Here is a 10,372-nt window from a genome sequence, read left to right as displayed (position 1 = left end):
AAGATACGATCCCCAGCGGAGTCGCCAATTTGTTGTTGGGAAAAGTATCCAATACGGAATGACCCTATCCCACTCTAAGGGCGATAGTACCTCAGCAACAATCAAAGCAAAGCTATCTAAGATTTCTTCTTTGTGAAAGTAAAATAGGGGAGAAAGGGGTCCACTAACCGATGTCTTTCGCTAATGGTTGATCCAATCTTCTCTCCTTGCTGCTTGCTCCCAGCTCCTTGCTCTTTCACTGGCCCAGATACACCAAGATCCTGCAAAAAGGCAAGAGAGGGAAACTACAAGAAGCATACATTCATAATTAATTCAAGGATTAGAATAAACCAAATACACAAGTATAACAATACAGCATTGAAACACATGCATATAGAAGAACCTCAAATGCTTTATTAATGGAAGAAGTAAAGTTCAGGAAGTGATACAACCATAAGAGGCCCAATCCAGCATCACCTTCCCAGCAGAAAGAAATCTCCTCTTCACCTCCTTCAAAGCAAATCACCCAATAGTTCTATACTCAAACCAACAGCACTTCCTTACATTCACAAGATTCCAGCCTGCCTAGACCTCATGAGAGAGATCTATATATAGGAGTTTTGGAGAAAGGATGAGTCAGCTTGAGGCTGGCATGAAGCTGACTAGTGTCCTCTCTCACTTCAGTTATTCTTCAGTTCTTGAGTCCACTTGGAGGTTCTTGCTTCCACTTGGAGATCTAGACCCTCTTACTCATCACCAGTCGAATTCCTTGATCCAAGTGTCATTTTGGAAGCTTCCTGGGCATTGACACCTTGAGGAATGACTGTGCCACATGTCCAAACTCGCCCAACGTAGGTAGCCTTCTTTGCAGTTGACATTCAGCGCAGGTAGATAGTGGAGCACTTGACATTCAGCGCAGATGCTCAGTGGAGCACTTGACATGATCCAGAATTGCCTTGTTTTTGAGTGTTTTCAGGTGGAGAACTTTTATTCAGTGCTGTGGTTTGCTGACCTTGTTCCTCTAGGGGTAGGAACAACATGTTTAGGGACTTTGGATCCCTTAGATTATGGACATTTCATGCTCCATGCTGTAAGGCACAAAAATGTCTATAACAGCTACAACTATTGGAGGAGAAACAATTATATGCAAAAAGATCCAAATGTTTCTTTGGAGTCGAGGAGGTGGAATATTTGGGTCATATTGTATCTCATGAAGGAGTTAAGGTAGACCCTAGAAAAATTAAAGCGATTAAGGAATGGAAAATCCCCACATCCATAAAGCATTTGCGAGGATTTCTTCGGTTGGCAGGGTATTATCGCAAGTTTGTTAAGAATTATGGGAGAATAGCAGCACCTCTAACAACATTATTGAAGAAAGATGCATTTTCATGGACTCCGGAAGCAACAAAGGCCTTTGAACATCTTAAAGAGGCAATGTGCCAAGCACTGGTCTTAGCTACACCGGACATCACAAAAACCTTTATTGTGGAATGTGATGCTTCAGGAAATGGAATTGGTGCTGTTCTAATGCAAGATGAAAGACCCATTGCTTTTGAAAGTCGTCCAATCAAGGGAAAGTTTTTTAGCAAAGCTATTTATGAGAAGGAAATGTTGGCAATACTCCATGCACTTAAGAAATGGCGACCCTACCTAATGGGAAGACACTTCAAGGTAAAAATGGATCATGATAGCCTTAAATACTTTTTAGAACAAAGATTATCCTCTGAAGAGCAACAAAAGTGGGTCACAAAGATGTTGGGTTATGACTTTGAAATCATCTATAAAAAAGGGAAGCAAAATGTGGTGGCAGATGCACTCTCAAGAAAGGATGAGGATGTGGAAGCATTGTTGTGTGCCATTTCTATTATCCAACCAGATTGGATAAATGAAGCAAGGGAGGAATGGAAGAATGACGAAGAAGTTTGGGCACTTATTCGAAAGCTACAACAAGATTCCAATATGTCTGATACATTTAGCTGGCAAAATGATTCGTTATGGTACTAAGATTGCTTATACCTCTGTAAGAATTCCCAGCTAAAACAAAATATTCTTATGGAATTGCACACTTCTCCCTTAGGAGGGCACTTAGGATTTTTAAAAACTTACCACAATGTTAAGAAGGAATTTTTTTGGGATGGCCTTAAATCAGATATTCAAAAGTTTGTGGTGGAATGTTTGGTTTGCCAACAAAATAAAGTTGAAACAATTAAGACACCGGGTCTACTACAACCTTTATCCATTCCAAGCCAACGTTGGGAGGAGGTTTCAATGGATTTTATCACAAGTTTACCCAAGTCTGAGGGAAAAAGTGTCATCATGGTGGTAGTTGATAGACTTACCAAGTATGTACACTTTTGTGCATTATCACATCCATTTAAAGCCAGTACAGTTTCTACTGCATTTATGGAAACAATTCAAAAGCTACATGGAAACCCAAAGATTATTGTAAGTGAAAGAGATCCCATTTTCACTGGAAATTTTTGGACAGAATTATTTTCTTGTCTTGGTACTCAGTTAGCTCATAGCTCATCTTATCATCCTCAATCTGATGGGCAAACTGAGATAGTAAACAAATATTTGGAAGGATATATTCGTTGCTTTGTATATGATAAACAGACACAATGGGTCAAATGGTTTCCTCTGGTTGAATGGTGGTATAACACTTCCTTCCATACAACAACAAAAATGACCCCATTTATGGCACTTTATGGGTATCAACCACCATCCATAACATCATATTTAAGAGAAAATTCTAAGGTTCAGGCAGTGGAACATAACATCGAACATCAACAACAAGTCCTCCAACTCTTAAAGGATAACCTTGTGTTGGCACAAAATAGAATGAAACAACAGGCAGATCAACATCGCAGTGAAAGAAGTTTTGATGTAGGTGATTGGGTATTCCTACGGCTACAACCATATAAGCAAATGTCCCTAAAGCAAGCTAAGAAGGATAATAAATTATCACCAAAGTATTATGGTCCGTACAAGGTGTTGCAAAAGATTGCTACTATGGCATACAAATTGGAGCTTCCTGCAGCTTCTCGATTGCACCCAGTTTTCCATGTTTCATGTTTAAAGAAGGTTATAGGCGATAAGCTCCCAGTTCAAACAATATTGCTAGAACTTGACGAGGAAGGAAAAATTATATTGGAACCGGAAGTAGTCACAGAAACAAGAACTCGACAGCTACGAAATCGATCAATTTCAGAGTATCTTATCAAGTGGAAGAACTTATCCGTTGAAGATTCCACATGGGAGGATGAGAATTTTATGCAAAAGTATCCAAAACTACTCAAGCATTGAGGACAACACTTTTTTGAAGGAGAGGGGCATGTTGGGTCCCTATAATACTAGTGATTACCCTATTACTATTGTAGTTATACCCCTTATTTATATCGTTGTGCCCTTATTACCCCCATATTGTTATTTCTTTGCCCTATAGAATCCATCTATTGTTATTTTTGTGGCTTTATATTATTATTGTTAGGTCGGCTGGATTATATTGTGACTCCTTAGACTCCTATATATAGAAAGGAGGTTTTGTCATTTGAATCATCCAAGAATTGTTCATTTATGTAATGTAAAGGAGGTTGCCCCCTCGAAGACGCTGAATTCTAAGGCGTTGATCTATCTTTTCTATCTTTTCTTGAGCTGGTTTCATAACAGAACATAGTGAAATTTCAATACAACCAACATAAATTCATTATAAATAGGGATCTAACATGAGCTGAGAGGGATCCAATTTATTCACGTGAAAATTTTCAATACAACTAGAATAAATTCATTTTAAATAGGGATCTAACATGAGCCAAGAGGGATCCAATTTCTTCATGTGCAAATTTTTTAATAAGTCACATTATTTAAATGTTTTGTATAGTTATTTAATTTTTTTATTTTTAAAACTTAATTTTTTTTTATTTTGTCCGACATGAGTAAAATTTCAACTTTGGTGACAGACGGACACCCTTACACACCATACTGGGTTCAATGACAGATGGACACCCTTACACATCATACTAAGATGTAGAATGAGCCTCTCGACTCAATGAGCCTCTCGGCTCAATCATTACTCTTACTGAGTGTTAATGCACGTGTTCTACTCAATGTTTTTTTTGTTTCAATAGGATTAACAATATTGTAATTGTATTTCATTTTTTCAGTTCAAAGATGGGTTTTTGCATTCTTGGTTAAACGTTTTTATGATTGGCGATTTATAATCTTGGTTGCAAGTAAGCTTCATTTTCAAATAACTTATCATCCTCTATTTCTATTTTTTTTTTCTTAATTTATGATATTTGACATTGTATCCTGTATATGCAAGGGTTATAAGCCACCAGAGTATGCTATGTTGGGCGCTAGGGCAAGTATCCATAAAAACTGATGTTTATAGTTTTGGCACTTATAGTATCCATAAAATTATCATAGGAAGAAATAACACGGACTACAATTTGCCACCTGAAATGAAAATTCTATTAGAATGGGTGAGATAGAAATTCCCTTTTATTCCCAACATAGCATATCTACCTTTAAGTTAAGGCCATGCTATTTAGTTCATGTACAAACCATTTAGATAAGTATGCTATCCTGGATTCCACTGACGATATTGTGGATGTGTCCACTATGTATATACATCTTATTAGAATGATGAACCCACTATGATTATGCAGGTATGGTGGTCATATGAAGTAGGAAACCTCGTGGGGATAATTGATCGAACAATCTACTGGTCTCAAGAATATAGTCTAGGTGAGGAAGTCTAGTCTCCACAATTCTCATACTCCTATTCCCAACAAAATTAATTGCTGCAAGCCCAATTTCTCCGAGTAAATAAAAATCATTGAGTAATTATTGCAACATGCATTCCATTAGGGACATACCAGAGGAAACATTTGGGAGTTCTCATGTTTCCCCAAATACTGAGTCTACCAGTTATTGGTTCTCACATGTGTCTACTTTTGCATCTAACACCAATGCTTCCATTACTGAATTTGTACTAAGGTAGTGGTAATCCTAGAATAGTGAGTTGGTTCGCAAGACCTCAGGATAGGAATTAGTTTCTATTTCTTAGGTTATGGTTCTAACTTCCCTAAATCTGTGATTACTATATATTGTGTAATGTACATGAGCAATGTAGAGCATTTTGCAGAGCCAGACTCTCCTAGTTCAGACTCTCTTCCATAGAGCTAACCAGTGGGTTTTATTTCTTTTAATACAACATTGCCATTTTTATCATGGTATTAGAGCATCAGGGCTGAGGAACCTGTACGCTGAGAGGAGGGTGCGACTAAACCGTAGTCGTCACTGGTTTCAGGAGAATAAATGCAACGATTTCCCAATCATACTTAACTTCACCGTCTTAGATATTAGGTGTATAGCTGTGACGACGTCTCAGATAAGTGGTGTACATCTACAACGATCATTTAAACAACAAGAAGGCTCCGTGGAGGCGAAGAGAAGGCTGCATCCTGGAGAAGGTTACAGAGGCTAACAAGAGAAGGTTGTCTAGAGGTTGTGAAGGAAGCTATGGTGATCTGTGGGTGTGATGCAAGATGAAACAACATTGATGATTAGTGATCTGTCTTTGTCACAAATCTGGGGTAAATCTAACATCTTCTTTTACCTGTCAATTTTTTTTTGTCTAAATTGCCAAGATGAATAATAATTTGTTTGAAACATGCTTGAATGAGCATAACAAGCTCGATGGCTCCAATTATGTGAATTGGAAATTCAAGATGCAGACTCTGCTAGAAGTGTAGAGTGCTTGGATGATTGCAAATGGGGATGAACAAAAGCCAACAGATGGATCTGCAACAGTCCTAGATTGGGAGAAGCGTGAGGGTAAAGCAAGGACATTGTTGAAGATGTCAGTGAAAGACTACACCATACCACATATCAGAGAATGTAAATCAACAAGTGAAATTTGGGGAATTTTGAAGGATCTGTATGAGATCAGGAATACAAATCGTCTTCTGTTCCCTAAAGATGGAGGAGAATGAAACAGTTGTTGCCTTCATTGAAATATCAAAGATCTGAAGAACAAATTGGCAGACATTGGTCATACAATTGACGATACAGATCTTGTAACAATTACCATGAATGGTGTGACCGATGATTACCAAATGTTCATCATTGGGATAAATGTGAGAGATAAAATCCCAAAGTTTGAATAAATGAAAGGAATACTAATGCAAGAAGAAGAAAGAAGATCGAGTCTGAAGCCCCATAGTGCCGATCTTGAATTGATGATGAAAAAGAACTTCTACAAAGGAAAAGGAAATCTGCAACAACGAAACAGAGGAAGTTCACAGAAAAGACCAAATCTGATCCAAGGTATGAATTCGAATAGAAACAACTCTATAATTAAGTGTTTTTATTGCGGAAAACTAGGACATATAGCTAGAGAGTGGAGGAAGAAGAAATATCATGAAGAACAGCAGAAGCAGAAATGACATGCAGGTCATCTTGCAAATGAAAATCATGTACAGAATTTCAAATTGTTCATGGAAAATCCTGATGAGAATGTTGATACAGACATCTAGTATGTAGATTCGGGAGCATCAACACATATGACAGGGAACAAGCAATGGTTTGATGATTTTAAAGAAATCAATGACAAAGCACAAATCTACCTAGGTGATGATAGAAGTCATCAAATCAAAGAATGTGGGAAAATTTTTGTCATCCTACCTAATGGTAATGTAAAACAAATTCATAATTTCATGTATGTGCTTGGTGTAACAAAGAACTTGATTTTTATATCCATGATCACAGATCAAGATCTTAAAGTTGAATTTTTTACAAGTTGGATGTAAGACCTGCACCAGTTCGAGCCTTCACAGCTGCGAGTTTAACTATAGAATAGCTATGGCATCAAATATTTGGTCATATCAACTACCATGATTTGTTGTTATTACAGAAGAAGGAAATGGCAAGAGATCTTCCTATGCTAAAGCAAGTACATAATGATTGTGATGCGTGTACATTAGGAAAAATGCACAGAGAAGAATTCCCAGTTAGAGTAGAAAGGAAATAGAAGGATATACTTGAATTAGTGCATATAGACTTATGTGGACCCATGCAAACAAAATCATTAGGAGGTGCACTATATTTTTTATTGTTTATTGATGACTGCACAAAGTTTTCTTAGGTATATTTCTTGAGTAAGAAGAGTCACACATTTGAATACTTTAATCAGTTCAAAAACATGATTGAAAGGCAAACATGGAAACAGATAAAAATTCTCTACTCCGATCAAGGGGGAGAATACAGGAAAGATGAGCTTATTAGGTATTGTAAAGACCATGGAATATTGCAGCAGTTCACAATACCCCATACTTCATAAAAAAATGGAGTAACTGAAAGAAAGAACAAAACACTGGTGGAATGTGATAGGAGCATGTTGAAGGGTAGGAATCTTTCGAATGGTTTTTGGGTTGAAGCATTGAATACTGTAGTTTATTTGAAAAATAGGAGTCTTACAAAGAGTCTTGAGTTTAAAACTCCTTATGAAGCATTATATGGATTTAAGCCTACAGTAAAACATTTAAGAGTATTTGGGTCTAAAGCATTTTCCCATATTCCAAAGGAAGACAGAAGAAAACTAGATTCAAAAGCCATCAGATGTACCTTTATAGGGTATTGTTCACAATATAGAGCTTATAGATTATTTAATCCCTCTACACACAAAATTTTTGTTAGTAGAGATGTCATATTCCATGAACAGGATCATGAAGAATCTGATAAGCACAATGAGGAATGGGATATTTCGTACTTGGTGGAAGAATAAAGTGAAGAAACAGAAAACAATCAAGATGAGACAAAGGCAGAAGATGAGCAACAACAACAATAGCAGCGGATACACCAGCAATAGTAGCAGCAACAACAACGGGAAGAAAAAGAGAATGATGATCAGACAAGGTTTGAGGCTACCCCACCACTCAGGGGATCAGGTAGGAAAGCTCAATGCCTGCAAGATATAGGGAAAATGATTTTATAACTAGTATGATGAATGTGGTTGAACCTTCTAGTTATAAAGAAGCAAATGAATGTAGCGAATGGAAAACAACCATGGAATAGGAATATGAATCAATAATTAGGAACAAAACTTGGGAACTAGTTGAACTTCCTAAATGAAAACAAACCATAGGCTATAAATGTTTATACAAACTGAAGATTAATGCATATGGAACCATAGAAAAATTAAAAGCTAGATTGGTAGCAAAGGGGTATTCACAAAAATAAGGTATAGACTATGAAGAAACTTTCTCCCCTGTAGCTAAACTAAACACTATCAGAATGTTAATTGCTTTAGCTACTAAGAAACATTGGATGATACACCAACTAGATGTAAAGTCTACATTTTTAAATGGAGAACTAAAAGAGGAGGTTTATTTAGAGAAACTGAAGGGTTTGTCCAGAAAGGGAAAGAACATTTAGTCTGTAGATTGAATAAAGAACTTTATGGACTAAAGCAAGCACCCGGGTCTTGGTATGAAAAGATTGATTCATTTTTTCTACAATTTGGCTACAATAGAAGCAAAAATGACTCCAATCTTTACACCATGCAAGATGAACAAGGGAAAATAGTGATGATTTCTCTGTATGTAGACGATTTATCGTTACATGTGATGCTACATATCTGATCAAAGAAAGCAAGGAACAGATGTCACAGGTATTCAAAATGAAATGCCTTGGTGAATTAAGATATTGTTTGGGTCTTGAAATCTAGAGAGATTCAGGAAAAACATTTTTGTCTGAAGGAAACTATGTCAAAGGCCTATTAGAGAGATTTAGGATGGATGAGTGTAAGCTTGCAGCAGTACCATTACAACAGAACATCAAACTGCAGAGTGAAGATGGCTCAAAGGAGGCAGATGCGACACTTTATAGACAGCTGGTTAGGAATCTAATCTACCTAACCACCACTAGACCAGATTTGGCTTATGCAGTTAGTGTGCTAGGAAAACATGTCCAAGCCACTTGAAAGCCCTTGGAATGCAATGAAAAGTGTTTTGAGGTATCTACAAGGTACTGTAGATTACAATATTATTTACACTAACTCTTCTTATGTTAGATTGACAGGATTTATAGATTCAAATTGGGCTGGAAATGTAGATGATCGCAGATCCATAATAGGTTATCAATTTAGCATTGGATCCAGGGTGATCACATGGAGCAGCAAGAAGCAGAACACAATCTCCTTGTCCTCAGCGGAAGCAGAGTATCAAGCCATGTGTGCAACAACGTGTGAGGCAGTTTGGTTGTGGAGACTTCTCCAGGATGTCGGGGAAGAACAGATAGACGCAACAACAATTAGATGCGACAATCAGAGTTCAATCAAACTTGCTAATAATCTAGTGTTCCACAAAAACACTAAACATATTGATACACAATTCCACTTTGTCAGGGAGAAAGTGCAATCAAAAGAAATCCATTTGGTATATTGTAATACATGTGATAATGTTGCAGACATTTTCACTAAGCCTCTTGGAAAAATCAAGTTTGAAATGTTTAGGGAGATGTTAGGCATATTTGTGAACCCCTTCTCCATTAAGGGGGAGTGTTAGAGATAATGGAGAATATCTTAGAATAGTGAGTTGGTTCACAAGACCTCAGGATAGGAATTAGTTTCTATTTTTTAGGTTATGGTTCTAACTTCCCTAAATCTGTGATTACTATATATTGTGTAATGTACATGAGCAATGTAGAGTGTTCTGCAGAGTCAAACTCTCGAAGTTCAAACTCTCTTTCGTAAAGCTGACCAGTGGGTTATATTTCTTTTAATACAACATTGCCATTTTTATCATAAATCTGGAGTGATTTAAGAGAGATATTTCACTAATGTTGTAACAGTATGTTCAATAGTGGCACATACAACATTACTTTATTATAAAATTTTCAATCATGGAATATAATGATGAATGTGTTTCTAAATGGATGATAGGTAGAAATGGAGGATAACGATTAATGCATTTATAAATGGATCATTGATCAAGAATGTAAAGTAATTTGAAGTAATTTATGTATTCAGTTTTCTGTGATCCATAAAGAATTAAGCAAAGTGTTTCGGTAGAAATTACATAAGAGAAATTTTTGGCCAACACGTTTCGAACCAACAAGTGTGGTTCATCATCAGACATCATTAGGACCAAATGAAGAGGCAGACCGTGGAAAATGCTTAAATAGAGGGCAATGTAGAGATATAATTTCAAAGGCTTGAAAGTATGTCTCTACATTGCTCTCTATTTAAGCCTTTGCCATGGTCTCATCTGATCCTCTTTATGATGAACCACACTTGTTGGTTTGAAACACTTCAGCCATATCAATAACATCATTATAGTTGAGTGGAAAAAAAAAATATTTAAAAAAAATATGACACATTTAGAAAAGA

This window comes from Pinus tabuliformis, chromosome 4_1, assembly GCF_031772625.1.
Source record: "Pinus tabuliformis cultivar Carrire ecotype Pingquan chromosome 4_1, CPIR1, whole genome shotgun sequence".
Lineage (NCBI taxonomy): Eukaryota > Viridiplantae > Streptophyta > Pinopsida > Pinales > Pinaceae > Pinus > Pinus tabuliformis.
This window is presented reverse-complemented; position numbering follows the sequence as displayed.